A 16,892-nucleotide genomic window follows, 5' to 3' on the forward strand; every position below is an offset into this window, starting at 1 on the left:
GCCTGTGCTTAACTAGAAACATCCCCTATGAATTATTTGTGTATGGGTGATGGGTGTGAATACAGACACACTCACACAAAACACTAGTACAACTTTTAAATGTCAACATTTAAGTATTCCAAAGGGAGCAAAGGACAAAGTTAATTTTCTGGAGAGATTTGAAGTCCAAGGTCTAATCTACAGTTGTTTCTGTTTTGGGGTCTGCATTATGTCATTTCAAATAAGAAGAGTTAAGGAAGCAGGGATGGGTGAAATGGAAAAGGACAGGGACAGGTGGTCAGGGAGCAAATAGCAGATTAGGTGTTGGCACATTGAAGTCGTCAGGCAGCGGAGTCGTAGTCAGGCAAGAGACCCCACATGCTTTGAAGTCGTAGTCAGGCAGCGGAGTCGTGGCCAGGTAAGAGACCGCGCGTGCTTCTTCAGATGGGTGAATGTTTCTTCTACATATTTGCATTCCTCACAACACCGTGCCCAAGACTTGACACAGAGCAGATGCTTGGCATTTGCTGAATGCCTATATGAATGTCATCCCTCAGCTTCTTATGAAGATGCCACTGGCACAATTTCAGGGCTTAGAGAGGGCAGACGTATGAACCTGCCCCTGGGGCTCACATTTTGGTCTCTCCTTTGGCTTCTGCTGCTCACAAGCCACCACGTTGCAAAGCTTCAGGAACCACATCCACTCACGTAGAACAGAGTGTGAATGGAGGCTCTAGAATTTGGCCCCTAGCAACTCTCACTGTGCCCTGGGCGCCTTCTGGGAGGATGCTGTGACCGCTATGGGCACAGCCTCCCTCCCGGAGTTAGCAAATTGGATTTGTGTGTTCACACTCCCTCCTATTGTGCACTCACTCACATGCTGCTCATCTACAGTTTTGTGCTGCTTTCTCAGGGAAGCCCAGTGGCCAGACCCCTTTAGGAAATGGACCCCCCTCTCCCCACACAATACCTTCTATCCGCAGCATTCCTAACCCTGTTCAGTAAGTATCATAAACGCCGAGGGTATCTGGGACCCTTAAAGTTGAAGACATTCACTTTATTGAGGTTCTAAACGGAAGGCCTTAGAGTTATGGCTCTTGGAGAAAGGAAGGCTAAATGTGATATTTTGGGCACACGCTTTTCCAATTATGGGCAGCTCAAACCCAGTATTGCGCCTCATCCATCTCAATCTGAAGGCTGTGGGGAGGCTGCTCCTAGACATCTTTGCACACTTAATCTCAAACCCCACTCATGCAGCTTCTAAATTTTTTAAGATTAATCAAATCTACGTCTTGCAAAGTGGTGCACTCTGATTTATATGAGTTTTGGCAAACAGGCACAGCAAATAAAAACTTTCTTAGTTGGAAATGACAGCATTAGGGGGACGAGGGCTGGAGAACCATACCAGGGCACCCTGTTTTGATGAGCCGGTGGCAGCTCCTGGAACTCCGTTAAAGGACTCTTAACTTGGTATGGTGCTAAGGCGGGAGCCTCCAGGTAGCATGCGAGGACTGGTACCCTCCTACCCTTAGATTTATTTTTGAGCTCTAGTTCCCATGAAGGAAAACCTTAGAAAGTCTTGTCTCAGAGGGATTGGCATTAAGCTGTGCAGGGTTCTGTGGTAGGGGCTGGAGGTGAAAGTTGAGAAGCTGGAATCAGCTCTGGCTCAGGAGCTCATCAGAAAGATGCCCAGCTCCCCACTGCAGGGGTCAGTGAATTCATACTTGACTCAAGCCATTGCTTTCTAAGAAGGTCCAGTGTAATGAATCAATCTGGCAGCAGTCAGTATAGCATAGTAACATATAGTTAAGCTTGGTTCTGAGTTCCTGGTTCTGGGTTACTATTCCATCATAAGCATTTCCCTGCAGTGAATTAACCTTGATCTTGGCCTTAATGTTCGGTAATCTTAGCTTGTCCCATTAGAGCACTGAAAGTTGAAGCTTTTTGTCTGGCAGTGCCTTGCTCCCCTGCCATGGAGGGGGAATGAACAGAGTCAGGCTGGCTAACTAAGTGAGCTGGGGCACCAGGAAACATGCCAGCGCACAAGGGAAGTATTTTGTAGGAAACAGAGGGAGAAGCCCCGTCACACAAATTGGGCCTTCTGATGGGAGAAAGGGATAGCTATGGCTTGTCAGGCTCAGCATCAAGTACACCAGATATGGTGCAGATGGGTAGCAACAAGACAGGTTCCAGACCTACCAGGTAAGGGTCTGAGCCCCTGGGAAAACATTGGTCTTTGTCAGACTGGCTTCAAAACTGGGTGGCACTGGGCCGTGCAGCTACCTGGGAAGGAAGAACTCTTCCTTTCTAAGACATATGTCAAAGGAGCAGTACCCTCTGTGAAAAAAGAAGAGGGTTTAAAATTAACACCTAGGAAAAAGTTATTTAAAATAAACATCTGGACAATACCTGGTACGTGTTACTCTACATTTTCTTTTAAGGTCTTTGGTAAAACATGACTAGATTCTCTCAACCCATCACAGGCACTAAAATTTTTTTCTAAAGAGACAGCGAAATGTCAGAGTAAAATCATGCACCTCCTTACAGACAGGCAGCGGGAATTCAGAGCACAGATTAACCTGGTGCACCAGGCAGGTGCTTGGCCTGCCTTTGCAGAGTTCATTGCTCTCTGAGAAATAAGATTAACACGCAGGAAAGTACAGGGACCTGTATAAGCCAGATGATGAGTGCCATACGGATGCAGACAAATGAGTGATAAATGAGGTTCATGGTCACAGGGAAAGGGCTAAAGGACCCAAGGACAAGTGGGATACAATTGGCAGGGGAAGAATGAGGGTGACAACGGTCAGAGAGGCACAGAGTGCTCTCAGGCACTGGTGGGGTGGTCTACAGCAGTGGGAGGGTAGAGTGGAGATGGATGGGAAAGAAAGGGGCGGGCTCAATTTTTAATCTTTCACTTTATCCAATCCAGAAGGCCCATTGGAGATGTGGAAAGATCTCCAACTACTTCTGAGGCTTCAGATCCACTCAAGGGCAAAGTCAAGGATACCTAATGATTTCCTTTAGTATTCAGGTCTGGTAATGAAATCTAGGTCAGTAAAACAAAGTGACTTTGGCCTAGAATTTGGTTGAGGTTGGTGAACATTTTGCATCTTCCCCCTGAAATTGCTCTGTTGTTCTGTCATTAATAACAACAGCAGCAGCAACAACAATAATAATGAAAAGCAAACTCTTACTTTATGTGGCAGACACTGTTTTAAGCTCTTTCAGTATATTAACTCATTTAATTTTCACGTCAACCTGATGAAGTAGTTACAAGCATTATTCTCCTTTTTTAGGTGAGGAAACTGGAGCAGAGGCAGTTCCTGCTTTAACCACTGCTTTCCCTGCCTCTTATAAATTACCAGTAGGATGATCACTGTGTAATATAATAGCAGGGCCCAGCTCACACGTACTTTGTTTGGTTTTGCTTTTAATTATTGTTACCACTTGTTCTTAGGTACCTTGCGCCATCTTGGAGAAATTATTTGAAACTAGTGCCTGGTCAGAGCATTGCTTCTTTCCTGGTATAGTGGGGGATTCGGGATGGTGAGCTGCAGAGCTGCCAAGCTCCCTGCGCTGGGCTTTGCATTCCACAATTGGAATTGTGTGCCCAGGTGTTTCTTACTTGGGCACACTCTACAGGGTAAGGCTTCAAAGTACATACGCCCTTTGACCAGAAGACATGAAATTTAATTATTATACTTCACAATTCTCTTCATGTAATTATTGCATATCTTTATATTGTATTAAAGAATTTCCATTTCTTGAATGTTACTGTGTGTTTATTAAGAACAAAACATGGTGAGTGCTGTCAGGGGTACAGTGATGAATAAGAAAAGGACTCTGACCTCATTTACAGTGCTCTGGGGTAGGCAGAGTATATGCAAATAATCGTAATGACCAAAATACGTTCTTCCAGAACCAATTCTGTTGTGGTGACACAATTTTTGGAACGTTCAACAAATTCAATTCAATAAACATTTATTGAGTATCTACTATGTGCCAGGTGCTGTGATAGATTCTGAGGATGCAAAGGTGAAAAAACTTTTGTTCCTGTCACCATCTGTAGTTACTCTAGTTTGAAGCTGTGTGAACACACTCTAGGGAAGCCAGAGGAGGGAAGGAATAATTCTGCCTGGTGTGGGGCTAAGAGGAAGGCTTTCTAGAGGGAGCAGCAGTTGAACTGGACCTTGAAAGTTTTATGGGACATCACTGGACTAGAAGGGACACTTTTAGGACAGGAAAAGGTGAGCAAACCCACAGAGGCACAGGAGAGTACAGTGTGCTTGGTTAGTGCGCTCTACGAGGCTGCAAAGAGAATCTGGAACCAAGCTGTGAAGGGCTTTTAATAGCTGTAGTACATTGTTTGGACTTTACCTTGTGCAGTGGTGGGAAGGGGCTGGGGAATCAGATAATAAATTGGGCAATCAGTTCCTGAAATAGTCAGTACTGAACTTAATTAGATTCTGGCAACTGCATTGAAAAGCGTAACAGATTTTAGAGTTGAAGGGCCAGGGTTGAATCCCAATGTGTCGATTATAAGCCATGTGACCTTGACCAGCTTATTTAACCTCAGCTGTAAGAGGAGGCTAATAAGTATATCAGCCTTACAAGGTCATTATGAGAACAGAAGGAGACATTAGAGAAAAATGGTTTCTATACTGTTAAGCACTGTGTAAATGTTAATTAATAATATTGTTATTTGGTGCCAGAAAAAGGGAGATGCTGGGAAAGCGTCCGTTTGTTTAATATCTTCTCTCTGTGTTGTAGAGAATTCTTGGTTTTTCAGCAGTGTAAATGCTAATGGTTTGCTTTCCACGTGCCATGAAAACCGTTTTTAGATGTGATGCTTCTAAACTTGGTATACAGCCTCACACAAACGAGGGCAAAAGGAAACTAGCATTTTCTGAGCACTGTCCTGTGCCAAACACTTGGCAAACATCGTCTCGTTTAATCTTCACTGTAACACTTTGAGGTAGTTATTATCCCCATTCTACAGATTAGGAAATCAACATTGAGAGTTAATTTGTCCAGATTAATTAGGAAGTGGCAGACCTTGGACTTGAAAGTCTTATCTATGCTATCATGCTTGTTGCACCTCACTGTGCTGTCCCACAGAGAGCAAGGTGGGTGAAGGGCTGTCTTAGCCCCCAGTGGCCTTCCAGTTTCCAGCTCCAATTCACTTGACATCTTGATATCCTTACAACTATCTCCTTCTTTATTTAAACTAGCTGGTCCTGCAATCAAATAGCCTCGATCAAACAAGCACACAGTAAATTCTTGCAGAATGACTGGCTAATTGGTGTATCTTTTATCACTTCTCTAGATGTTTTCACCCTGAGCACCACCTACTACACTGTATTGATTTCACTGTATTCTTTGGTCTGCCGTTTGGTTCTGGGACCATTGTTCTGGAAGAGTGAATAAACAATGCTTTAGAAATTACTCACCAAAGAGAGATGAAAAGATACTGGAACAGAGGTATTGATAAAACGTTCATGGGAGTGAGGCTATTTTAGATGGTCTGAATACCTGTGAATGAATTATATAATGTCTCTAAAATCTGTATGATGATTTATTTCAATGTATTGTAAAATTTAATTCTGTTATAGGTTAGGATTTTCGGTTCCACTTTTAATAATAACAAAAAGCCTTTTATATAAAGTAGAAAGGGCACACACTGAAAAGCAAAGAACAGTCTTTCTTGTTGACTAGCAGTGACATATATCCTTAGAGGAAAAATCCTGCAGCAGACTTTGAGTGTCAGGAAGAAGAATAATTTATGACCTTAATACTGTAGCTGAAAAGAACAGTTAACCATTCCTTTTTGAAGCAGAGTATGGAAAGAGGGAAAGGCTTAAGTTTAAGAGGTTAACTCATCTTTGTTTTTAACTCTTATTTTTTTTTAATCTTGCTCCAAATTTTATTAGCCTTTTAAAATGTGAACTTATGCTAATATAAGTAAATCTGTAGTTTTGCTGCTTAATTAAAGTTCTATTTTGTGAAGGGAAAGCCTATCATTATGAAAGTGGGCTAAGGGGATCCAGAGGGTTTGAATATTGAGGCTGCAAACCAGGCAGCTGCATTCATAGTCAGTACCTGGGCTGAAAAGGAGCATCACCTTTGGAATGTTGACCAAATAAAATAATGGCAGACATCGCAGTACCAAAATGGAAAATCCAACACACTGACTTTATTTCCAGTGTGAATTTTGAGTCAATGGAACCCTTGCCAGTGGTGGAGAAACGGAAAGAGCATTGAACCTGGAGGCAGAGGACTGGGTTGCCTGTGTTGCTGCCACTTGTTTGCTGCGTGGGCTTATGCAAACCATTTAACTTCTCTGAGCTCAGTTTTTTCACTGATAAAATAGTGATGATAGGAGAAAGGTCCTTGGAAAGTCTTCATTTTCTAGGAGCGTGAGGCTGAATCTTCTAGAGAGGTTATGGACAGGATTAATAAAATCCCATATTTGACCATGACTATCATAGTGCCTGGAGCAAAGTGAGCACTCCAACACTGCTTGCTACCTTCCTCATTCCTTCCCTCAGTGCTGAGCACTGACAAGACCACAGCAAGTCCCTGTTAACCGAGGATAACATGTTCAACAGCATCTGCTGCTCTGCCTTAGCCCCGCCACCGGTTTTCTGTTGGTGGGTAGCAGAAGGTATGATGCTACCTGAGCATTATAATCCATGTCTCCTGGGACTAAGCACTTGGGGAGCAACTGATTCTTCTCCATATTTGGGTTTCAAAATAAAACTTCTAAACTAGATAGAGGTCTAATTTAAAACTGGAATGATCAAGTGGTTCAAATGATCAGTGTCTGCTATTTACAATAGCCAAGACATGGAAACAACCTAAATACCCATCAGCAGACGATTGGCTTAAGAAGATGTGTGTGTGTGTGTGTGTGTGTGTATGGAATATTACTCATTTGTAAAAAAGAATGAAATACTGCCATTTGCAGCAACACGGATGGGCCTAGAGAATATTATACTTAGTGAAGTGTCAGAGAGAAAGATAAATATTGCAATACTATATGATATCACTTATATGTAGAATCTAAAAATAGTACAAATGAATCTCTATACAAGACAGAAGCAGACTCACAGACATAGAAAATAAACCTATGGTTACCAAAGGGGAGAGGGAGGGAGGGAGAGAGGGAGGGACAAATTGGGAGTATAGGATTAATAGATACAAACTACTATACATAAAATAGATAAGCAACAAGGATTTACTATGTATAGCACACGGAATTATATTCAATATCTTGTAATAACCTATAATGGAATATAATATGAAAAAAATAAATGAGTCACTTTGCTGTATGTCTAAAATTAACAATCTTTTAAATCAACTATACTTCAATAAGAAAAAAATTGATCAGTGTTTGAGAAAGAAAAGTCAGCTTCCACAGAAATACTTAGAAAAGGAGGCACTAGCAAGGATGAGCTGTGGGCTGGAGGGTGTCAGCCTGCAGGTGGGGTGCGGAGGTGGGGGCCAGAAGAAGAGAAGGATGCCTCAACATTCCTTCATCGACTGCAAATTGCTCTGCCAGGGAGGATTCCCCACTTGGGATCAATAAGCTGTTCTCAGCTGATACTCTTTAAAGCCTAGAAAAGTGTGGAAGCAATCATACCGTGGGGGAGTTTCCACGTGGCCCCAGGCGTGCTGAGGTAGAAGAATGAAAGCTGCCCTAGAGAGCTCAAGAGAGAGGAAGGGAAACAGCTGTGAGCATCTCTGGACAGAAGAAACCTGTGATAGACGCACACACAGTGAGAAAGAGAAAAGGATCAGGGAGACAGGGCAGCAGGAAACAGCACGTTTCCATTCATTTCATCTTGAAAACATAATGGTCTTAAAAAAAAAAATTCAGGAACTGGTTTGTCCTGTATGAAAATTTGTTTTTAGCAAGTGAGTAAACAAGTCAGGTTTTAACTTAAAAAATATAATTCTCTCCTGTTCACTGTCTCATCAATGTAGGCTTCATAGTACATAGTAAAGCTACAGAGTTTAATACTGTAGTAGATAGTAGAGTTTAACATTGCATGTGCTGAATTTAACTTGTGACTAGTTTAGGATTGGATGAAACTGGACAGATCCAAAGATGGAAATGTGGTCTTTATTGCTTCTTCTTTCACGTGGGCTGGAAGACTGTTGGTCTGTAAAGTAACCAAGATGATAGGAACATATGTTGGGAAACTAAATTAAAAGAAATGTGGAAAAGGGGGAGGTGGCTACCACCTATTATGCTGTGCATCTCAATCTTCCTGAGTCTTTGTTTCCTCATCTGATAAATTAGGATAATAATGCCCATGGGCTTGTGTAAATAAGATTATACAGCTCATATAAGAGGGCTTGACCTATAGGAGTTGATAATGGATGCATCAATGTTGGTTCACTTTCTCTGGCAGAGCACCACGTTCTCTGGTGAAGCATTTGTTGACTGCCATGCAGAAATGCGTTTCATGTCACCGAAAGCAAATGGGGTGTTGGTGACTGAGTTTAAGTTTTCTTTTCCTCAACCTCCAGGGACAAGAGTTAAGTTAGGAGGGTGGATATTTCGTGTTTCTTGCTATGTCAGAGAGTTGCAGGGGGCGGGGGGGGTGGTTGGGGAGCGGGGAGGGTGATGGCTTTTCTGGTGCCTCTGTTAATCATACACTAGGTGGTTGCCAAGCAGCTGAAACAGCTACATTTTCTGGCATGGTTTACTTAATTGCTGGCCTATAGAGAGGTAGCCTTAGAGAGGTTCCCAGAAGAAACTCAACAGTAAGTGTCCACTCCTCTTGGATACCCTGCTAAGCACTTTCAAATGCAATACCCCATTTGCTTCTCAGACTTACTCTAGGAAGTAACATCCCCACTTTAAGGAAGGGAGATCACAACTGAGAGAGATTGATTTGCCTGCAGACTTATTACAATCAGCACCCGTACCCTGAGGCTAGAGCTAAATATTGAGCCTGAGTTCCTTGTGAGCTGGTAGAAGGGGAAGGAGAGAAGAAAAAGGACCAAGTCTGTCAGTATTGATTTAAACTCCTCATTGCTTCTGTTGTGCACCTCTCTGCAGTGTTCTCAGGCAACCTCTGGAGGAATCCAGCACACGCGGAATATCTCCAGCCACCCCACAGCACATCCCCAGAGCTTCAGCTCAAGAGGTAAGCCGCAGCCCACTCTGCATGCCACTGCAGACGGCTACTCACGAAAGGGACTGTTTCAGAGTTAACTTCATTTCATTGATGAGTTTCATTTCATTGTCAAACAGACTTGCCTAGGTTGTCCACGAACACTCCTTCAGGGAGGAGCCAAGTTGTGGGGTGATTTATAGGGAGGTTGTTACTTGACATTATTGCTATTCTTACAGTGATGAAAGAAACCACCACTTCTTAAACATTTGCTGGCTGTGGACCAGCATTTCACATATATCCTCTCTTTTAATTCTGACAACAACTCAGTGAAGTAAATATTATCATTCTCATTTTATAGACAAAAAAATTCAAGGAGGTTAAGAGGCTTGCTGAAGGTCACAATAAGTGACAAAGCAGCGATGCACAATGCCCCTTTTTTTTTTTTTTTTTTTTTTGCTGTACGCGGGCCTCTCACTGTTGTGGCCTCTCCCGTTGCGGAGCACAGGCTCCGGACACGCAGGCTCAGCGGCCATGGCTCACGGGCCCAGCTGCTCCGTGGCATGTGGGATCCTCCCGGACCAGGGACGAACCCGTGTCCCCTACATCGGGAGGCGGACTCTCAACCACTGCGCCACCAGGGAAGCCCTATGCCCTCTTTTTAATGCTCAAGAATGTGGTCTTTCCACCTCACCATAGTCTCTCAAATAATTATTCTTTACATTGAAATGAGGCGTGAAGACTGGGCTCTGGGATTTCAAGACTGCAGCACTCCTAAATGAAGTTCGTCCTCTATAATGTTAACTTCCATCCCCTAAACCTTTACACTGAGTTAAATTAATGGATCAAAGAGAGGAAAGATGATCTCTGTCCCTTTCAAGGCATCTCACAAGTTTATGATTCTGAAACCAGGGTACTCCCGCTGGATTTAGCTTTGAATTGTTCCTCACACTCCACCATGGATGCTCACAAGATTGTTGACCCTTTCTTCCTAATGTTTCCTGTATTCATTCCTTGTCATCTAATTGCACTGTCACCACTCTCCTGTATTATTTCAATAATTTCCTAACTTCTCCTTGCCTCCAGGCTTTTCCCATTCTAAATCTTGCTCCTAGATCAGTCTTCCCAGAGTCATTTTGTAAATGTCAGTTCCCATTCAGAAACATTCCATTGGTATGATGCATCCATTTAGGCTGATGTTGGAGAAGAACAGTTAATGACATGATATGGAAAAAATGATCACAGTATGTTGTTAAGTGAAAAAAAAAGTTACAAAATACACCCAGTGTTACTATGGGTGATCTATGTGTGGTGGAATCATGGATGACTTTATTTTCTTTTTGCTTATTCAGAGCTCTTAAATTTTTTGCAATAAACATTATTCTTATAATAAGATAAAAAACTAGAAGTTACAGTAAAAAATAATGAAAAGGTATTCAGGATAGTGTAAAAGAGAACAATAATGAGATTCTATTCCATTTTTTAAATTGAATATATTTGACATAACATTGTGTAAATTTAAGGTGTACAACATGTTACTTTGATACATTTACATATTGAAATATGATTGCCTTTGTAGTTATATTTATCACATTACATAATTATAGTACAGTATTGTCTATTCAGGATACTGTAAAAGAGAACAATGATGAGATGCTATTCCATTTTTAAAAATTGAATATATTTGACATAACATTGTGTAAATTTAAAACATGTTACTTTGATACATTTATGTATTGTAGTATGATTGCCTTTGTAGCTAAATTTATCATTACATAATTATAGTACAATATTGTTGTCTATATTCATTATACTTGCATTTGATCACTATGGCTTATTTGCTACTCACTGTAAGTTTGTACCCTTAAACAACATCAATCTTATCTCCCAAGATTCCATTTTTTTACCATTCAATTAGCAAAAAAAGTAAAAGAGTTATAATAGCCTGTGTTTCCAGGGGTGTGGGAACGGGCATGCTCATGCACTGTAGGTGGGGAAGTAAACTGATACAATATTTATGGAAGATAATGTGCAGGATTCATCAAAGTGAAAAATTTGCATATGCTTTTACCCAACAACTCTAATTTTTTTTTTTTTTTTTTTTGTGGTACGCGGGCCTCTCACTGTTGTGGCCTCTCCCGTTGCGGAGCACAGGCTCCGGATGCGCAGGCTCAGCAGCCATGGCTCACGGGCCCAGCCGCTCCGCGGCATATGGGATCCTCCCAGACCGGGGCACGAACCTGTATCCCCTGCATCGGCAGGCGGACTCTCAACCACTGCGCCACCAGGGAGGCCCCCAACAACTCTAATTTTAGGAATCAATCATATAGAAAGACAGTTCTCAAAGTTTGAGCTAGGCCAACATCAGCAGCATCACCTGAGCAAATTTTCAGGTGCAACCCCTAAGCTACTAAATCAGAAACTATGGGAGTGACATCCAGGATCTGTGGTTCAACAAATCACCTGGAGAGGTGATTATGATGCATGTTGAGATTTTAGAGCCACTACAAGAAATACCCTTCCTAAGGAGGTACCTTTGTGTGAACAAAGGCACAAGGGTTACTGTACAATGATATACATTACTACCTTATTTGTAATGTTGTAAAATTAAAAACAACCTATGGGGACTTCCCTGGTGGTCCAGTGGTTAAGACTTCGCCTTCCAATGCAGGGGGTGCAGGTTCGATCCCTGGTCAGGGAGCTAAGATCCCATATGCCTCAGAGTCAAAAAACCAAAACATAGAACAGAAACGATATTGTAACAAATTCAATAAAGACTTTAAAAATGGTCCACATCAAAAAAAGTCTTTAAAAAGCAAACAAAAAACAACTTATGTATTCAGTAGAGAAATTGCTAAATAGGTTCTATTAATTTATCCTGTGAAATACTTATGCATTGGTTAAGGAGAAAAAGTATTAGCATGGAAAGATCATTAGTACATATGGCTTAATTTTTTTAAAAAGTATTGGGTTGGACAAAAAGCTCATTCGGGTTTTTCCATAAGATCTTACAGAAAAACCTGAATGAATTTTTTAGTCAACCCAATAATTTGCAGAAATAAATATGTATCCTATTATTAACCACAGTTTATATTGTTTAAAAACAATAAATTCATTTATTACTTATGAAAAGAAAATCCTCCCACTGGCTCCTATAATATAGAATTAAAACTTCCTAGCCTGGTAATGAAGGTCCTTCATTATCTGCTTCAGACCTGATTCTCCAGCTCCATGCTCCCCACCCCCAGTATATCCATAAAGAAACTCTGTTACTATCAAATTATTCTGAAAATGGCTTACTACTTAGCCTTATTTCCATTTTTAGTTGAGGAAACTGAGAAATGTAAAGGTTGATTGATGACTTGCCTATGGTCACATGGCAGCATTTGAACCTGGATGCCTTTTACCAAGTTCCAGCTCAAGTGTTTGTTCCACTCCTCCAAGCTGGTTGGCTAATTGTTCCCCAGTCTGGAATATACCTCTTTGCCTTTGCTCATGCCGTTTTCCTTTCTTAAAGTGCTCTGAATCAAGTCTTACTTCCTCCATGAAGCCTTTCTCCAGAACCCTAATCAATGGGGGATCATCCTGACGCCCTACCCCCCCATTTAGTTAAACCTTTCATCAGGTACTGAGCCTCCCTCACCTGTTATGTAGCATTCCCGGTCTATTCAAGGAGACTCTCATACCTTGGGACAGGGACTGCTCTATTCTTTTTTGTTCTCAGTAATTGATCTGCAATAAGTGGTTGTAGTTGATGAAAATGATGATGGATTTGTACTTGGATATTTGCTATCAATATGTCAAAGATTTGACTTACATAGCAGCAGTGACAGCCATCAGAGAAGCCGGCTCCCAGCACACCAGTCCTTGGAATTTAGGAGTTGGATTAGGGATGCAAATGAGCCTTCTCTAGGTATATCTTTTCGAATAGTTTTGGCTTCTAAGTGGTATAAATGTTTTACTTATTCACAAAATAAAATTGTGTGAAAGATAAAAAATAAAATAAACCTTAAATTTTGATGCAAACAGAAACAAATGCATCAAGTTGTTTATCAAATTGACAATCTAACCACACAGAGAAAAGGATTCAAGTAAAATTCTGAACATAGTGCTCTATGTGCAGTTTCTCAGTGTAGGGATAAAAAGGACTTCAAAGAAATTTTAATTTTACTTAGTTGGTTACTTGTTAATAATTATAATGCTATTGGAATCCTAAAACTATTCTATGCATATTGTTGGACAAAGCAAATAACTAAATGTATTGATGTCATCATGTAGTAGGCAAAATAACGCCCCCCTTCCCAAGTTGTCCACATCTGGAACCTGTGTTTGCATGGCAAAAGAAACTTTGCAGATAGAATTAAGATTAATTCTTAATTTAGGGAGATTATTCCAGATTATCTTGAGTGGGCTCAGTGAAATTGCATGGGCCCTTAAATGTAAAAGAGGAAGGCAGAAGAGCAGGTAAGGGAAGGAGAGGCAGGAGAGAGTCAAGTTATGAGAAGGACTCAACCTGCCACTGCTGGTCTTGAAGTTGGAGTAAAGGGGTCATGGGCAAAGGCATGCAGTCGGCCTCCAGAAGCTGGGAACAGCCCTCAGCTGACAGTCAGTAAGGAAATGGGGACCTTAATCCTACAGCCACAAGGAACTGAATACTGCTGACAGCCTGAATGCGCAAGAAAACAGATTCTTCCATAGAGACTCCAGAAAGCAATGCAGCCCTGCTGATACCTTGATTTTACCCTGGTGAGATTCATAACCAGCCTTTGACAGAAGTGTGAGAGAACAAATATGTGTTGTTTTAAGCTGCTAAATTTGTGGTAATGTTTATGGTAGTATATTGGTTTGCTTGGACTGCCATAACAGTGTACCACAAACTGGGTGACTTGAACAACAGAAAATCTGGCAGCCGTGTCCAAAATCAAGGTGTCGCAGGCTTGGTGCCTTCTGGGGGCTATGAGAGAAGGATCTGTTCCAGGTCTCTCTCCTGGGCCTGTAGATGACCGTCTTCTCCCTATGTGTTCACAGCATGTTCCCTCTGTATGTGCCTTTGTATCCAAGTTTCACCTTTTCATAAGGGCACCAGTCATACTGCATTAGAGCCCACCTTAATGACTTCATTTTAGCTTCATTACCTCTGTAAAGACCCTATCTCCAAATAAGATCACATTCTGAGATACTGGGGGTTAGGGAACTCAATATGTGTGTATATGTATATATGTATGTATATATATATTTGTAAATTATGTATATACAAATTATATTTTGTTTATAAATTACACACACACAGATACATACATATATATATCTGTATGTATTTCCCCCTGACCATGTCAACCAAAAGGATCTAAAAGCAATAACACCACTGCAGCAATGAGCACACCTTGCACCCAGATCTTGATTTCTAAATATCATTTCCCACTAAAGAAATCAGGGCTCTTTAAAGAGCTAACTGCTTCTGATTCTGGTGCAGGGCAAACACAAGTGAGCCTGGTGAATCTTGGTGTGCCAGAAAGAAAGGAAATACTTAAAGATTAATGAGGTCATGTCAAAAGGACACAGGATCTTGCTTGAAGGGGTTCCCACTGGCCAACTTTGGAATAATTTGAACATCAAAAAGAAAATGACAGTAATGGATTAAAATCCATTGAATTTTTTGAAAAAAGCCCATGAGTCCACAGTCATACTGAAAAACAAAGAACTTTAAAAAAAAAAAGGATTCCACCTAATAAATGCAGAAAGAGTGATAGAATTAGAGAATCATTATATTTCAACCCCTACTGTAATAATAGATTCAGGCAAGTATCATCAGCAGATGCTAACCACTGAGTAAAAAGTTCTTGAGTAACAAGATGTTCACACAGAATCAGTATATTTCCTCACAGATTATTAATTACAAAGGGGAAAAGGTTTGGTTTGGAGAGATTTGGTGGTTATTACTTTAAGTGATCAAACTGAGCATCGCCAATAGTGGAACAATCTGACGTTATTCGAGCCTTTTGATATGAAGCCCACCTTTGGATTATTTTTACTAAAAAATATTTAACTTCAATCTAACCATAAGAAACAACCATATAAACCCAGACTGTGGCACATTCTATAGACCGTTGGTTTGGACTCTTCAAAAAAGTCAAGGTCATAAAAAAACTGTAGCTGAAAAAGCAGTCGGATTAGATTCAAACAAACAAACACCGTACGCAATATGGAGGCTTCATTGGATTCTTGATTTTTTAAAAAATGCTAAGAAAGACATTTGGGAAACAATTTGGAAAATTTTAGTAGGAAATGCATATTAGATAATACTATGAAATATGTTGCTAATTTTTCCCTTAAGTGTGATAATGATGTTGTGATTATGTTTGAGAATGTCCTTATTCTTAGGAGACACATGCTGAAATTATTTGGTTCAGTGCCATGATATCTGCAAGTTATTTAAAATAGTTCAGGAAAAATATGGTATACTGGAACCGGCTCTTACCAGCTCCTGAGAGCAGATAAATATTCAGGAGTTTTGCAAGCCATTTGTTAAACTAATGGCTTAAAATTAGCTTGAAATCAGTCATGGTGAGAGTTTTTTACACCACAGAAACTGGCACATGCTACAACTAGGGCTTCCTCCCCTGCCCGCAGAGACCAGGTTTATCAGCACACCACTGAATATGAAATCAAATTTTAATAACTGGTGAAACAATTCAAGTGTGCCTTGTGTTCAGTATGGTATTCTTTCAACCTTCGTGAAGATTTTAAATTTTTCAAAATAAAAAGTTGGGAAAAACAGAAAAGGAAAAGATCTTCCTTCCTGGGAATGTGAAAACCACAGAGTGAAGGATATGGCACAGAGAGAGGGCGCTTGGGAATCTACCAGGTGAGACTGGGATGTGTCTGTGACCTTAGGTGGGTTGACTGGGAACCTCTGTCTGAGGCCAGCCTGGTGCCTTCAGGAGAGAAGAGTTGCCTGCTTTTGCTCAGGGTGCACGAGCTGCTTCCCTTCCTTCCCTCCAGGCCTGGAGCTGAGCTGCTGGGGGTGGCTTGCCTGAGTTTACTGGATCCCATAGGAAGTTTCTAATTCTAATTCCTTTGAATAAGAGTGTTAAGGTAGTTGTGGCTTGTGTGGTAACTAAGGCAGCTGTGGGTGGCTTAGACTTCATTTTCCTTTCCTTTCTATTTGTCTTTTCATTACCCGCTGTTCCCCTCCTCCCTCTCATCCTCTCCTCTCTCTGTACTACCAGGAATCCCCACCCCACACCTGTGCCTAGCTCACCTGCCTTCTAGAAGACTCTCAAGACCCAGCTCGTCTACTAAGCATCCCCACGATAACCTCTGCCCTTCTTTCTCATGCTCCATGGCACTAATGTCTGTTTTACATCCTGTCATATTCTGTCCCAGGATGAGTTGTGTGGCCGATTTTTTGAACTGATCTGTAAGCTCTTTGGAGGGCAGAAACTGGATTTGATGTATACTTGTTATGTAAAAACACTTCTTTCCCCCAGCTGGAGGTTAGCATAAAATATCTATCAGACTCAACTGAGTTGCTTTCCTCTCCATCTCTTCTCGATTCTCTTTTTCTCTTTTTCCATTGTTCTGTCCTTCGGTTCCCCCTAGTTTGTTCCCTGTGTTTGTCCCAGGCCTGCCCATGCTCTGTTTAGCTTCTTTCTTTCCCCTTCTTTTATCCCTCTATTTGTCCTGCCAAGGCTGCAGTTGTGGCCGCCCCCTAACTCTGGACCTCTTCTCAGGACTTCCCCTTGGTCATAGAACTTTTGAACATCTATACTTGCTCTGCAAGAA

This window comes from Hyperoodon ampullatus (genome assembly GCF_949752795.1).
Source record: "Hyperoodon ampullatus genome assembly, chromosome: 2".
Lineage (NCBI taxonomy): Eukaryota > Metazoa > Chordata > Mammalia > Artiodactyla > Ziphiidae > Hyperoodon > Hyperoodon ampullatus.